General features: G+C 46.0%; 1 pseudogene; it reads left to right on the top strand.

Moving 5' to 3' along the window:
• Window positions 1-17,142, top strand: part of LOC127925176 (multiple epidermal growth factor-like domains protein 11) — a 77,225-nt pseudogene that overhangs the window by 43,608 nt on the left and 16,475 nt on the right.

The raw sequence follows: 17,142 nt of genomic DNA, 5'->3' as shown, positions 1-17,142 counted from the left end.
CCCATTGAACTATAACTAGTTAAGAGCCCTTCAGAGGAAGATAGCAGCTAAACCCATTGAACTAGAACTAGTGAAGAGCCCTTCAGAGGAAGATAGCAGCTAAACCCATTGAAATAGAACTAGTGATGAGCCCTTCAGAGGAAGATAGCAGCTAAACCCATTGAAATAGAACTAGTGAAGAGCCCTTCAGAGGAAGATAGTAGCTAAACCCATTGAAATAGAACTAGTGAAGAGCCCTTCAGAGGAAGATAGCAGCTAAACCCATTGAAATAGAACTAGTGATGAGCCCTTCAGAGGAAGATAGCAGCTAAACCCATTGAAATAGAACTAGTGAAGAGTAAGAGGAGAAAGAAATGACAAGTCCAAATATCCTTGATGGCAGTTAGAATTCCCTCTCTTCTTCCTCCTCTTCCTCCTCCTATGACCTTATCCACCTCCACCTTGTCCTCCTCTTTTCTCTAACGAAATAAACTTTTCTTTCAGCATTCAGATTAATTTATCAGTTTGTTCTAACAGAGTCCCCCCCCCCCCGGCAGGTTAAAACACTGTTAATTCCTGGTGAAAGAATAGCCTGCCCAAGGTTCTGTTCCAAGGTTCCATAGGGTCCAAATGGAATCCTAAATGAAAGAGAGGACAGTGGGGGGGCAGGTGAAATATTAATTGTCATTAAAAATGCACAGTCAAGCTGCAGTGTTAATGCTGGCCTCACGCTATCCTACATTAACCATTCTACTCTGCACTGCAGGCCGGACAGACGGATCATTGAAGAAGCTCAATAAATCACTGGCCCAGGGCTCATAAAGCTCTGGTCTAAAGTTGTGTACTGTATAGGGAATAGAGTGCCATTCAGGAAGCACACTAGATCCCCTTCTTTAGAGGATTAGAAATGAACCCTTTAAACGCCATGACCTCCTCCTCTTCAATATCTTTTTATTTATATAGCACTTAGCAGACGCCTCTGTCAACAAAAACGTACAGGAACAGTCAGTGGATGTCATTTAGCAGGATGTTTGTTTAACCTTCACGTGTGTGTGTGTGTGTGTGTGTGTGTGTGTGTGTGTGTGTGTGTGTGTGTGTGTGTGTGTGTGTGTGTGTGTGTGTGTGTGTGTGTGTGTGTGTGTGTGTGTGTGTGTGTGTGTGTGTGTGTGTGTGTGTGTGTGTGTGTGTGTGTGTGTGTGTGTGTGTGTGTGTGTGTGTGTGTGTGTGTGTGTGTGTGTGTGTGTGTGTGTGTGTGTGTCCTGTCTGTGTGTGTGTCAGTGTGTCCCAGTGGCAGGTATGGGAAGGGCTGTGCAGAGCTGTGTATGTGTAGTAACAACGGGACCTGTAACCCCATCGATGGATCCTGTCAGTGCTACCCAGGATGGATCGGAGAGGACTGCTCTAAAGGTAGGGGCTCCCTGTTCACAATGACTTTACTGTCTTTACTCTCTGTCTCACTCTTTCTCTCTTGCTCTCTCTCTTTCTTTTTCTCTCTCTCGCTCTCACTCTCTCGGTCTCTCTCTCTCTCTTTCTGTCTCTCTCTTTCTGTCTCTCTCTCTCTCTGTATTCCTGACTGTCCTCTGATCTACTGTATTCCAGACTGTCCTCGGATCTACTGTCGTACTCACTGTATTCCTGACTGTCCTCTGATCTACTGTACTGTAGTACTCACTGATGGAGACATGGGTTATTTAAGGCTAGATAGCGGATAGATGGAGGCACTGCTACTTCTCCAGTCCACTCTTTTGATGAAATGTAATCATTAATTTTCAGTCAGAGACGGGCTATGGTCATGAGAGACATGAGAGACATGTCAGCATGAGGTTGTTAGTTGGTGTGTTATTAGACATGAGAGGTAGAGAGTGGTGTGTGTGTGTGTGTGTGTGTGTGTGTGTGTGTGTGTGTGTGTGTGTGTGTGTGTGTGTGTGTGTGTGTGTGTGTGTGTGTGTGTGTATTAAAGTCTAACAGTGTGAGGTGTGTGTTGTCCACAGTGTGTCCCCAGGGTGCGTGGGGTCCAGACTGCATCCATACCTGTAACTGTCACAACGGGGCTCAGTGCATCGCTACAGACGGACAGTGTAGCTGCAGCGCAGGGTGGAGCGGACTCTACTGTACACAACGTGAGTCAACATAGACCTACACCACCACCTAGTGGTAGATCTGTGTCATGACATACACCACCGAGTGGGAGATCACTGTCATGACATGAACTACAGACATACACCACCTAGTGATGACCACTGTCATGACATACACCACCTAGTGGGAGATCACTGTCATGACATACACCACCTAGTGGTAGATCAGTATCCTGATATGAACCACAAACATACACCACCTAGTGGTTGATCAGTGTTATGACATACACCACCTAGTGGTAGATCAGTGTCATGACATACACCACCTAGTGGTAGGTCACTGTCATCACTGTCATGACATACACCACCTAGTGGTAGATCAGTGTCATGACATGACCTACAGACATACATCACCTAGTGGTAGATCACTGTCATGACATACACCACCGAGTGGTAGATCAGTGTTATGACATACACCACCTAGTGGTAGATCAGCATCATGACATACTCCACCTAGTGGTAGATCAGTGTCATGACATAACTACAGCCACCACCTAGTGGTAGATCAGTGTCATGACATACACCACCTAGTGGTAGATCAGTGTCATGACATACACCACCTAGTGGTAGATCAGCATCATCACATACTGCACCTAGTGGTAGATCAGTGTCATGACATGCACCACCTAGTGGTAGATCAGTGTCATGACATACACCACCTAGTGGTAGGTCACTGTCATCACTGTCATGACATGAACTACAGCCACCACCTAGTGGTAGATCACTGTCATGACATACACCACCTAGTGGTAGATCAGTGTTATGACATACACCACCTAGTGGTAGATCACTGTCATGACATACACCACCTAGTGGTAGATCACTGTCATGACATGAACTACAGCCATACACCACCTAGTGGTAGATCACTGTCATGACATACACCACCTAGTGGTAGATCAGTGTCATGACATACACCACCTAGTGGTAGATCAGTGTCATGACATGAACTACAGACATACACCACCTAGTGGTAGATCAGTGTTATGACATACACCACCTAGTGGTAGATCAGTGTCATGACATGAACTACAGACATACACCACCTAGTGGTAGATCAGTGTTATGACATACACCACCTAGTGGTAGATCACTGTCATGACATACACCACCTAGTGGTAGATCACTGTCATGACATACACCACCTAGTGGTAGATCAGTGTTATGACATACACCACCTAGTGGTAGATCACTGTCATGACATACACCACCTAGTGGTAGATCAGTGTTATGACATACACCACCTAGTGGTAGATCAGTGTCATGACATGGTGTAATGGTAGTGTTTGTCATAGTTTATATCGTCAGGCTATGGGTCAGATGTTTTCGGTGCGGACTGTGAGGGTTGTGTGTCTACAGAAGTGTGTGTGTGTGTGTGTGTGTGTGTGTGTGTGTGTGTGTGTGTGTGTGTGTGTGTGTGTGTGTGTGTGTGTGTGTGTGTGTGTGTGTGTGTGTGTGTGTGTGTGTGTGTGTGTGTGTGTGTGTGACGTGTGTGTCTCTGTCCTCCAGGTTGTAGTTCAGGGTTCTTTGGTACCGACTGCTCTGAGGTGTGTCGGTGTCAGAACGGAGCGGACTGTGACCACATCACTGGCCAGTGCTCCTGTCGGACCGGATTCATCGGACACAGCTGTGAACTCAGTGAGTCCATCTCAACCATAACTGTGTGTGTGTGTGTGTGTGTGTGTGTGTGTGTGTGTGTGTATTGTCTCCTAACTCTTCCTGTTCCTCTCAGAGTGTCGTCCTGGTACGTTTGGCTACGGCTGTCAGCAGCTGTGTGTGTGTGTGTGTGTGTGTGTGTGTGTGTGTGTGTGTGTGTGTGTGTGTGTGTATATTGTCTCCTAACTCTTCCTGTTCCTCTCAGAGTGTCGTCCTGGTACGTTTGGCTACGGCTGTCAGCAGCTGTGTGTGTGTGTATGTGTGTGTGTGTGTATGTGTGTGTGTGTGTGTGTATATTGTCTCCTAACTCTTCCTGTTCCTCTCAGAGTGTCGTCCTGGTACGTTTGGCTACGGCTGTCAGCAGCTGTGTGTGTGTGTATGTGTGTGTGTGTGTATGTGTGTGTGTGTGTGTGTGTGTATATTGTCTCCTAACTCTTCCTGTTCCTCTCAGAGTGTCGTCCTGGTACGTTTGGCTACGGCTGTCAGCAGCTGTGTGTGTGTGTATGTGTGTGTGTGTGTGTGTGTGTATGTGTGTGTGTGTGTGTGTATATTGTCTCCTAACTCTTCCTGTTCCTCTCAGAGTGTCGTCCTGGTACGTTTGGCTACGGCTGTCAGCAGCTGTGTGTGTGTATGAACAACGCCACCTGTGACTATGTGACTGGAACCTGCTACTGCAGCATCGGATACAAAGGCATCCGCTGTGACCAGGGTAGGTGTGTGTGTGTGTGTGTGTGTGTGAGTGTGAGTGTGTGTATCTGTCTGTCTGTCTGTCTGTCTGTCTGTCTGTCTGTCTGTCTGTCTGTCTGTGTGTGTGTGTGACTATGCTATTTGTTCCATTATATTGGGCAAGCTATGCCCTGCACACCTCATGTTCTGAGAATTTGTTTATCACAGTATGTATTTGATCCTGGTCTGGTGTTTACTACAGTATTTGATCCAGGTCTGGTGTTTATTACAGTATTTGATCCAGGTCTGGTGTTTACTACAGTATTTGATCCAGGTCTGGTGTTTATTACAGTATTTGATCCAGGTCTGGTGTTTATTACAGTATTTGATCCAGGTCTGGTGTTTATTACAGTATTTGATCCAGGTCTGGTGTTTACTACAGTATTTGATCCAGGTCTGGTGTTTACTACAGTATTTGATCCAGGTCTGGTGTTTATTACAGTATTTGATCCAGGTCTGGTGTTTACTACAGTATTTGATCCAGGTCTGGTGTTTATTACAGTATTTGATCCAGGTCTGGTGTTTATTACAGTATTTGATCCAGGTCTGGTGTTTACTACAGTATTTGATCCAGGTCTGGTGTTTATTACAGTATTTGATCCAGGTCTGGTGTTTATTACAGTATTTGATCCAGGTCTGGTGTTTATTACAGTATTTGATCCAGGTCTGGTGTTTATTACAGTATTTGATCCAGATCTGGTGTTTATTACAGTATTTGATCCAGGTCTGGTGTTTATTACAGTATTTGATCCAGGTCTGGTGTTTATTACAGTATTTGATCCAGGTCTGGTGTTTATTACAGTATTTGATCCAGGTCTGGTGTTTACTACAGTATTTGATCCTGGTCTGGTGTTTATTACAGTATTTGATCCTGGTCTGGTGTTTATTACAGTATTTTATCCAGGTCTGGTGTTTATTACAGTGTTTGATCCAGGTCTGGTGTTTATTACATTATTTGATCCAGGTCTGGTGTTTATTACAGTATTTGATCCAGGTCTGGTGTTTATTACAGTATGTATTTGATCCAGGTCTGGTGTTTATTACAGTATTTGATCCAGGTCTGGTGTTTATTACAGTATTTGATCCAGGTCTGGTGTTTATTACAGTATTTGATCCAGGTCTGGTGTTTACTACAGTATTTGATCCTGGTCTGGTGTTTATTACAGTATTTGATCCTGGTCTGGTGTTTATTACAGTATTTTATCCAGGTCTGGTGTTTATTACAGTGTTTGATCCAGGTCTGGTGTTTATTACATTATTTGATCCAGGTCTGGTGTTTATTACAGTATTTGATCCAGGTCTGGTGTTTACTACAGTATTTGATCCAGGTCTGGTGTTTACTACAGTATTTGATCCAGGTCTGGTGTTTACTACAGTATTTGATCCAGGTCTGGTGTTTACTACAGTATTTGATCCAGGTCTGGTGTTTATTACAGTATTTGATCCAGGTCTGGTGTTTACTACAGTATTTGATCCAGGTCTGGTGTTTATTACAGTATTTGATCCAGGTCTGGTGTTTATTACAGTGTTTGATCCAGGTCTGGTGTTTACTACAGTATTTGATCCAGGTCTGGTGTTTATTACAGTATTTGATCCAGGTCTGGTGTTTATTACAGTATTTGATCCAGGTCTGGTGTTTACTACAGTATTTGATCCAGGTCTGGTGTTTATTACAGTGTTTGATCCAGGTCTGGTGTTTACTACAGTATTTGATCCAGGTCTGGTGTTTATTACAGTATTTGATCCAGGTCTGGTGTTTCTGTGTGTATTAATGGTGATCTGTGTTAGTGTTTGTATAAATATGCTCCCCCTCTCTATTCCAGCTGCCCTGATGATGGAGGAGCTGAATCCTTACACTAAGATCAGCCCGGCCTTGGCATCAGAGCACCAGTCAACGGGCGCTGTCATGGGCATCATCTTCCTCCTCCTCTTCATCATGATCGTGTTGGGGGTGGTGGTGTGGTGGCGGCATCACCAGAGAGAGAAAGGAGGGCAGCACATGCCCAGTGTGTCCTACAGCCCTGCCCTGAGGATCAGCAGCCAGGGTTACGCCCTCTCTGGTGAGACGCTCCAGACTCTACCACTTAGTCGTGTTAACTAAGTCAGTCAGGGTTACTCCCTCTGGTGAGACGCTCCAGACTCTACCACTTAGTCGTGTTAACTAAGTCAGTCAGGGTTACTCCCTCTCTGGTGAGACGTTCCAGACTCTACCACTTAGTGAGTTAACGCTCCAGACTCTACCACTTCTGGTGAGACGCTCCAGACTCTACCACTTAGTCATGTTAACTAAGTCAGTCAGGGTTACTCCCTCTCTGGTGAGACGCTCCAGACTCTACCACTTAGTCATGTTAACTAAGTCAGTCAGGGTTACTCCCTCTCTGGTGAGACGCTCCAGACTCTACCACTTAGTCATGTTAACTAAGTCAGTCAGGGTTACGCCCTCTCTGGTGAGACGCTCCAGACTCTACCACTTAGTCGTGTTAACTAAGTCAGTCAGGGTTACTCCCTCTCTGGTGAGACGCTCCAGACTCTACCACTTAGTCATGTTAACTAAGTCAGTCAGGGTTACTCCCTCTCTGGTGAGACGCTCCAGACTCTACCACTTAGTCGTGTTAACTAAGTCAGTCAGGGTTACTCCCTCTCTGGTGAGATGCTCCAGACTCTACCACTTAGTCGTGTTAACTAAGTCAGTCAGGGTTACTCCCTCTCTGGTGAGACGCTTCAGACTCTACCACTTAGTCGTGTTAACTAAGTCAGTCAGGGTTACTCCCTCTCTGGTGAGACGCTCCAGACTCTACCACTTAGTCATGTTAACTAAGTCAGTCAGGGTTACTCCCTCTCTGGTGAGACTCTCCAGACTCTACCACTTAGTCGTGTTAACTAAGTCAGTCAGGGTTACTCCCTCTCTGGTGAGACTCTCCAGACTCTACCACTTAGTCGTGTTAACTAAGTCAGTCAGGGTTACTCCCTCTCTGGTGAGACGCTTCAGACTCTACCACTTAGTCGTGTTAACTAAGTCAGTCAGGGTTACTCCCTCTCTGGTGAGACGCTCCAGACTCTACCACTTAGTCGTGTTAACTAAGTCAGTCAGGGTTACTCCCTCTCTGGTGAGACGCTCCAGACTCTACCACTTAGTCGTGTTAACTAAGTCAGTCAGGGTTACTCCCTCTCTGGTGAGACGCTCCAGACTCTACCACTTAGTCGTGTTAACTAAGTCAGTCAGGGTTACTCCCTCTCTGGTGAGACTCTCCAGACTCTACCACTTAGTCGTGTTAACTAAGTCAGTCAGGGTTACTCCCTCTCTGGTGAGACGCTCCAGACTCTACCACTTAGTCATGTTAACTAAGTCAGTCAGGGTTACTCCCTCTCTGGTGAGACTCTCCAGACTCTACCACTTAGTCGTGTTAACTAAGTCAGTCAGGGTTACTCCCTCTCTGGTGAGACGCTCCAGACTCTACCACTTAGTCGTGTTAACTAAGTCAGTCAGGGTTACTCCCTCTCTGGTGAGACGCTCCAGACTCTACCACTTAGTCGTGTTAACTAAGTCAGTCAGGGTTACTCCCTCTCTGGTGAGACGCTCCAGACTCTACCACTTAGTCGTGTTAACTAAGTCAGTCAGGGTTACTCCCTCTCTGGTGAGACGCTCCAGACTCTACCACTTAGTCATGTTAACTAAGTCAGTCAGGGTTACTCCCTCTCTGGTGAGACGCTCCAGACTCTACCACTTAGTCATGTTAACTAAGTCAGCCAGGGTTACTCCCTCTCTGGTGAGACGCTCCAGACTCTACCACTTAGTCATGTTAACTAAGTCAGTCAGGGTTACTCCCTCTCTGGTGAGACGCTCCAGACTCTACCACTTAGTCGTGTTAACTAAGTCAGTCAGGGTTACGCCCTCTCTGGTGAGACGCTCCAGACTCTACCACTTAGTCATGTTAACTAAGTCAGTCAGGGTTACTCCCTCTCTGGTGAGACGCTCCAGACTCTACCACTTAGTCGTGTTAACTAAGTCAGTCAGGGTTACTCCCTCTCTGGTGAGACGCTCCAGACTCTACCACTTAGTCGTGTTAACTAAGTCAGTCAGGGTTACTCCCTCTCTGGTGAGACGTTCCAGACTCTACCACTTAGTGAGACGCTCCAGACTCTACCACTTAGTGAGACGTTCCAGACTCTACCACTTAGTCATGTTAACTAAGTCAGTGTGGTCTCTCTCTCCAGGACTGTCTCTTTACAGTGTGTCCCTCTCTACAGGACTGTCTCTTTACAGTGTGTCCCTCTCTACAGGACTGTCTCTTTACAGTGTGTCCCTCTCTACAGGACTGTCTCTTTACAGTGTGTCTCTCTCTACAGGACTGTCTCTTTACAGTGTGGTCTCTATCTACAGGACTGTCTCTTTACAGTGTGTCCCTCTCTACAGGACTGTCTCTTTACAGTGGGTCCCTCTCTACAGGACTGTCTCTTTACAGTGTGTCCCTCTCTACAGGACTGTCTCTTTACAGTGTGTCCCTCTCTACAGGACTGTCTCTTTACAGTGTGGTCTCTCTCTACAGGACTGTCTCTTTACAGTGTGGACTCTCTCTACAGGACTGTCTCTTTACAGTGTGGTCTCTCTCTACAGGACTGTCTCTTTACAGTGTGGTCCCTCTCTACAGGACTGTCTCTTTACAGTGTGGTCCCTCTCTACAGGACTGTCTCTTCACAGTGTGGACTCTCTCTACAGGACTGTCTCTTTACAGTGTGTCCCTCTCTACAGGACTGTCTCTTTACAGTGTGGTCCCTCTCCACAGCCCTCGTGGGTGATCTGACTGAAATTGGGGGTGATCTAAACTAAATTCAGGGGTGATCTGACTGAACTCTCTTTCCAGCTAGATCCTCCTCTCTCTTCCTGTTTGTGTTCTCAGAAAACTCAGCTTTCTGATGAAACCTCTGTTTTTACCAGCCTTGTATTGAAAATGTCCCGATGGAGCTGTGTGTTTTTGCGTTTGCTTGCGTGCTCGCCCATGTGACTGTGATGCTCGCCCCTGTGACTGTGACTGTGACTGTGATGCTCGCCCATGTGACTGTGATGCTCGCCCATGTGACTGTGACTGTGACTGTGACTGTGATGCTCGCCCATGTGACTGTGACTGTGAGTGTGATGCTCGCCCATGTGACTGTGACTGTGAGTGTGATGCTCGCCCATGTGACTGTGACTGTGTGGGTGATGCTCGCCCCTGTGACTGTGACTGTGATGCTCGCCCATGTGACTGTGACTGTGAGTGTGATGCTCGCCCATGTGACTGTGACTGTGAGTGTGATGCTCGCCCATGTGACTGTGACTGTGTGTGTGTAGAGTCCTATGCTACAAGCTGATGTTTCCGTGGTGAGCAGGGCATCAGTGTACAGGCTTTGTTCTCCTCTCTAGACTCCTCTCCTACCATCAGCAACGTCTTTACAGTCGTTGTTTCACTAACCCCTCCTACCACACTCTGGGAGCATGTACCTACGCTGGCCACTACGCCAAGCCTGACAAGAAGACCAGAAGGGCCAAGGTGGGTGGCAACGAACCGTAACTTTATTTATGCTAAGAGTACATACAGGCAACTGCCAAATAAAGAAAAACAAAAACATTTTCACTACGAGCAGACAGAACAGCTTCAATGCACCTCGTCATAGATTACAGGTGTCTGGAACTCTCTATTGGAGGATGTGACATCGTTCTATTGGAGGATGTGACATCATTCTATTGGAGGGATGTGACATCGTTCTACTGGAGGGATGTGACATCATTCTATTGGAGGGATGAGACATCGTTCTATTGGAGGGATGAGACATCGTTCTATTGGAGGGATGTGACATCGTTCTATTGGAGGGATGAGACATCGTTCTATTGGAGGGATGAGACATCGTTCTATTGGAGGATGTGACATCGTTCTATTGGAGGGATGAGACATCGTTCTATTGGAGGGATGAGACATCGTTCTATTGGAGGGATGAGACATCGTTCTATTGGAGGATGAGATATCGTTCTATTGGAGGGATGAGACATCGTTCTATTGGAGGATGAGACATCATTCTACTGGAGGGATGTGACATCGTTCTATTGGAGGGATGTGACATCGTTCTATTGGAGGATGTGACATCATTCTATTGGAGGGATGTGACATCGTTCTACTGGAGGGATGTGACATCGTTCTATTGGAGGGATGAGACATCGTTCTATTGGAGGGATGAGACATCATTCTATTGGAGGGATGTGACATCGTTCTATTGGAGGGATGAGACATCGTTCTATTGGAGGGATGAGACATCGTTCTATTGGAGGGATGAGACATCATTCTATTGGAGGATGTGACATCGTTCTATTGGAGGGATGTGACATCATTCTATTGGAGGGATGTGACATCGTTCTATTGGAGGGATGTGACATCGTTCTATTGGAGGGATGTGACATCGTTCTATTGGAGGATGTGACATCGTTCTATTGGAGGGATGTGACATTCTATTGGAGGGATGTGACATCGTTCTATTGGAGGGATGTGACATCATTCTATTGGAGGGATGTGACATCATTCTATTGGAGGGATGTGACATCGTTCTATTGGAGGGATGTGACATCATTCTATTGGAGGGATGTGACATCGTTCTATTGGAGGGATGTGACATCATTCTATTGGAGGGATGTGACATCATTCTATTGGAGGGATGTGACATCGTTCTATTGGAGGGATGTGACATCGTTCTATTGGAGGGATGTGACATCGTTCTATTGGAGGGATGTGACATCGTTCTATTGGAGGGATGTGACATCGTTCTATTGGAGGGATGTGACATCGTTCTATTGGAGGGATGTGACATCATTCTACTGGAGGGATGTGACATCGTTCTATTGGAGGGATGTGACATTGTTCTACTGGAGGATGTGACATCATTCTATTGGAGGATGTGACATCATTCTACTGGAGGATGTGACATCGTTCTATTGGAGGGATGTGACATTGTTCTACTGGAGGGATGTGACATCGTTCTATTGGAGGGATGAGACATCATTCTATTGGAGGATGTGACATTGTTCTATTGGAGGGATGTGACATTGTTCTATTGGAGGGATGTGACATCATTCTATTGGAGGGATGTGACATCATTCTATTGGAGGGATGTGACATCGTTCTATTGGAGGGATGTGACATTGTTCTATTGGAGGATGTGACATCATTCTATTGGAGGGATGTGACATCATTCTATTGGAGGATGTGACATCATTCTATTGGAGGGATGTGACATCATTCTATTGGAGGGATGTGACATTGTTCTATTGGAGGGATGTGACATCATTCTACTGGAGGGATGTGACATCATTCTATTGGAGGGATGTGACATCATTCTATTGGAGGGATGTGACATTGTTCTATTGGAGGGATGTGACATCATTCTACTGGAGGGATGTGACATCATTCTACTGGAGGGATGTGACATCATTCTACTGGAGGGATGTGACATTGTTCTATTGGAGGGATGTGACATCGTTCTTCCACCAGAAATTTCAATCGTTTGGTGTTTTTGTTGATGGTGGTTGGAAAACGCTGGTCTCAGGTGACGCTCCACAATCTCCCAGAAGTGTTCAGTTGGGTTGAGATCTGGAGACTGAAACAGCCAGGTCACATGTTTTTTTTTTCGTTTTTCATGCTCATCCAACCATTTAGTGACCAGCCGTGACATGTGTATGGGGCATTGTCATTGTATGGGAAAGCATAAAAGCTACCATTACTATGTTAATTGCTTAATTAAATCAGGAACCACACCTGTGTGGAAGCACCTGCTTTCAATGTACTTTGTATCCCTCATTTACTCAAGTGTTTCCATTATTCTGGCAGTTACCTGTACATTGGCATTCTCCAAGAAACATGTGTCTTTTATTTGTCAGTCCTTTGTGTGTTGTTCCACGTGTAGCAGCTACTCTTCCTGTGGTCCTCATTAGCTGTTCCACGTGTAGCAGCTACTCTTCCTGTGGTCCTCATTAGCTGTTCCACGTGTAGCAGCTACTCTTCCTGTGGTCCTCATTAGCTGTTCCACGTGTAGCAGCTACTCTTCCTGTGGTCCTCATTAGCTGTTCCACGTGTAGCAGCTACTCTTCCTGTGGTCCTCATTAGCTGTTCCACGTGCAGCAGCTACTCTTCCTGTGGTCCTCATTAGCTGTTCCACGTGTAGCAGCTACTCTTCCTGTGGTCCTCATTAGCTGTTCCACGTTCAGCAGCTACTCTTCCTGGGGTCCTCATCAGCTGTTCCACGTGTAGCAGCTACTCTTCCTGTGGTCCTCATTAGCTGTTCCACGTGTAGCAGCTACTCTTCCTGGGGTCCTCATTAGCTGTTCCACGTTCAGCAGCTACTCTTCCTGTGGTCCTCATTAGCTGTTCCACGTGTAGCAGCTACTCTTCCTGTGGTCCTCATTAGCTGTTCCACGTGTAGCAGCTACTCTTCCTGTGGTCCTCATTAGCTGTTCCACGTGTAGCAGCTACTCTTCCTGTGGTCCTCATTAGTTGTTCCACGTTCAGCAGCTACTCTTCCTGTGGTCCTCATTAGCTGTTCCACGTTCAGCAGCTACTCTTCCTGGGGTCCTCATCAGCTGTTCCACGTGTAGCAGCTACTCTTCCTGTGGTCCTCATCAGCTGTTCCACGTGTAGCAGCTACTCTTCCTGTGGTCCTCATTAGCTGTTCCACGTGTAGCAGCTACTCTTCCTGTGGTCCTCATTAGCTGTTCCACGTTCAGCAGCTACTCTTCCTGGGGTCCTCATCAGCTGTTCCACGTTCAGCAGCTACTCTTCCTGTGGTCCTTATTAGCTGTTCCACGTTCAGCAGCTACTCTTCCTGGGGTCCTCATTAGCTGTTCCACGTGCAGCAGCTACTCTTCCTGTGGTCCTCATTAGCTGTTCCACATGTAGCAGCTACTCTTCCTGTGGTTCTCATTAGTTGTTCCACGTTCAGCAGCTACTCTCCCTGTGGTCCTCATTAGCTGTTCCATGTGCATCAGCTACTCTTCCTATGGTCCTCATTAGCTGTTCCACGTGTAGCAGCTACTCTTCCTGTGGTTCTCATTAGTTGTTCCACGTTCAGCAGCTACTCTCCCTGTGGTCCTCATTAGCTGTTCCACATGTAGCAGCTACTCTTCCTGTGGTCCTCATTAGCTGTTCCACGTGCATCAGCTACTCTTCCTATGGTCCTCATTAGCTGTTCCACATGTAGCAGCTACTCTTCCTGTGGTCCTCATTAGCTGTTCCACATGTAGCAGCTACTCTTCCTGTGGTCCTCATTAGCTGTTCCACGTGTAGCAGCTACTCTTCCTATGGTCCTCATTAGCTGTTCCACATGTAGCAGCTACTCTTCCTGTGGTCCTCATTAGCTGTTCCACGTGCATCAGCTACTCTTCCTGGGGTCCTCATTAGCTGTTCCACGTGTAGCAGCTACTCTTCCTATGGTCCTCATTAGCTGTTCCACATGTAGCAGCTACTCTTCCTGTGGTCCTCATTAGCTGTTCCACGTGCATCAGCTACTCTTCCTGGGGTCCTCATCAGCTGTTCCACGTGTAGCAGCTACTCTTCCTATGGTCCTCATTAGCTGTTCCACATGTAGCAGCTACTCTTCCTGTGGTCCTCATTAGCTGTTCCACATGTAGCAGCTACTCTTCCTATGGTCCTCATTAGCTGTTCCACATGTAGCAGCTACTCTTCCTATGGTCCTCATTAGCTGTTCCACGTGCATCAGCTACTCTTCCTGTCTGGGTCCTCATCAGCTGTTCCACGTGTAGCAGCTACTCTTCCTGGGGTCCTCATTCTGTTCCACGTTAGCAGCTACTCTTCCTGTGGTCCTCATTAGTGTTCCACATGTAGCAGCTTCTCTTCCTGGGGTCCTCATTAGCTGTTCCACGTGTAGCAGCTACTCTTCCTGTGGTCCTCATTAGCTGTTCCACATGTATGTCTGATGACTCTTCCCATTGTAAATCAAGTTGATTTGCTTGTTCCACATATGTAGGAGCTCCCACCTGGCTTCCTGTGGTCCTCATTAGCTGTTCCACATGTAGCAGCTACTCTTCCTGTGGTCCTCATCAGCTGTTCCACGTTTAGCAGCTACTCTTCCTGGGGTCCTCATTAGCTGTTCCACGTGTAGCAGCTACTCTTCTGAGGATAGCACCATAGTAAACCTGTGGTCCTCATTAGCTGTTCCACATGTAGCAGCTACTCTTCCTATGGTCCTCATTAGCTGTTCCATTCATGTAGCAGCTACTCTTCCTATGGTCCTCATTAGCTGTTCCACGTTCATCAGCTACTCTTCCTGGGGTCCTCATTAGCTGTTCCACGTTCAGCAGCTACTCTTCCTGGGGTCCTCATCAGCTGTTCCACGTGTAGCAGCTAAGCTCTTCCTGTGGTCCTCATTAGCTGTCCCACGTGTAGCAGCTACTCTTCCTGGGGTCCTCATTAGCTGTTCCACGTGTAGCAGCTACTCTTCCTGGGGTCCACAGTCTGTCTGTGTGTAGCAGCTACTCTTGCTGGGGTCCTCAGTCTGTCTGTGTGTAGCAGCTACTCTTGCTGGGGTCCTCAGTCTGTCTGTGTGTAGCAGCTACTCTTGCTCGGGTCCTCAGTCTGTCTGTGTGTAGCAGCTACTCTTGCTGGGGCCCTCAGTCTGTCTGTGTGTAGCAGCTGTCACTTGCCGGGGCCCTCAGTCTGTGTGTGTGTAGCAGCTTCTCTTGCTGGGGCCCTCAGTCTGTGTGTGTTTCGTTCCCAGGTGAAGGACAAGAGGTTAAACAGGAATAGTGCTCCAGAGTGGACAGCCTACTATAACCTCGATGAACTGGGTATGTCTGATGACTCCCTTATAAAACCCATTGTAAATACAAGTTGATTTGGGATTGTTTAACCTCTCTGGGATATGTGGGATGGTAGCGTCCCACCTGGCCAAAAGCCAGAGAAAATGCAGAGCGCCAAATTCAAATAAATATATAAATATACTATAAAAATCAACACATGCAAGATATCAAATTAAAGCTAAACTTGTTGTGAATCCAGCCAACATGTCAGAGTTCAAAAATCTTTTTGAGAAAGCAAATCGATGCCATTATCTGAGGATAGCACCATAGTAAACAAAGAGAGAAAAGCATATTTCAACCCTGCAGGCGTGACACAAAACGCAGGATATATTCAAATATAATTCATGCCTTACCTTTGATTAGCTTCATTCTGTTGGCACTCCAATATGTCCCATAAACATCACAAATGGTCCTTTTGTTCGATTAATTCCGTCGATATATATCCAAAATGTCCATTTATTTGGCTCGTTTGATCCAGAAAAGCACCGGTTCCAACTTCTGCAACGTGACTACAAAATATCTCAAAAGTTACCTGTAAACTTAGCCAAAACATTTCAAACTACTTTTGTAATACAACTTTAGGTATTTTTTAACGGAAATAATCGATAAAATTGTATACAGGATGATCTGTGTTCAACACTCTGTAGGTGTGTAACAACTCTTAATCTGTCCTTTAACATCTCTGTCTGGTGTGTACGTGTAGCCTCTATCTGTCCCTTTAACATCTCTGTAAGTTACCCGTGTAGACATGGCTCTTAATCTGTCTTCACTATCACAAAGGAAAACCTCAACCAATCTTAAAGACTGGTGACATCCAGTGGAAGTGTACCGTGTAGATAGGAACTGCAAGAAGGTCCCAGTTAGAAATCTGGATTGTCCCAATTTGAAAACCCATTGAAAAGAGAGTGAAATCTGTCCTCAACAACAACAAAATATCTGAATGTTTTGTCCTCAGGGGAGTCTGTTTGCCTGACTAAATAAGTTCTGTTATACTGGTGCACAGACATGAAACTGGAGAGTGTTTGACTATCCAAATCTACTAATAATATTAATATCTTATCTTCTGGGAATGAGTGGAGCGCGGCAGTTGAATTTGAGGATGCATTTCATCTGGAGGTTGCCCAATACTGCCTGGGTCACCAAGAAGTTAACAAAACTTTAGGAACACCTGCTGAATAGATGGCCATATACACCCAATTTGACTGTTCAAAACATTAGGAACACCTGCTGAATAGATACACTGACTGTTCAAAACATTAGGAACACCTGCTGTATAGATACACTGACTGTGCCCAACATTAGGAACACCTGCTGAATAGATACACTGACTGTTCAAAATGTTAGGTGTCCTTCTGTAGCACAGTTGGTAGAGCATGGCGCTTGTAACGCCAGGGTAGTGGGTTCGATTCCCGGGACCAGCCATACGTAGAATGTATGCACGCACACATGACTGTAAGTCGCTGGATAAAAGCGTCTGCTAAATGGCATATATTATTATTTTATTATTATTAGGAACACCTGCTGTATAGATACACTGACTGTTCAAAACATTAGGAACACCTGCTGTATAGATACACTGACTGTTCAAAACATTAGGAACACGTCTGTATAGATACACTGACTGTTCAAAACATTAGCTGCTAACACGTACTGTATAGATGGGCATATACACTGACTGTTCAAAACATTAGGAACACCTGGTGATGTAGATACACTGACTGTTCAAAACATTAGGAACACCTGCTGTATAGATGATACACTGACTGTGGTGAAAACATTAGAAGAACATGTACTGTATAGATACACTGA

This window comes from Oncorhynchus keta, unplaced genomic scaffold (genome assembly GCF_023373465.1).
Source record: "Oncorhynchus keta strain PuntledgeMale-10-30-2019 unplaced genomic scaffold, Oket_V2 Un_contig_5217_pilon_pilon, whole genome shotgun sequence".
Taxonomy (NCBI): domain Eukaryota; kingdom Metazoa; phylum Chordata; class Actinopteri; order Salmoniformes; family Salmonidae; genus Oncorhynchus; species Oncorhynchus keta.
The sequence above is the reverse complement of the archived record's forward strand: the minus strand, read 5'-3'. Positions and strand labels throughout refer to the sequence as shown.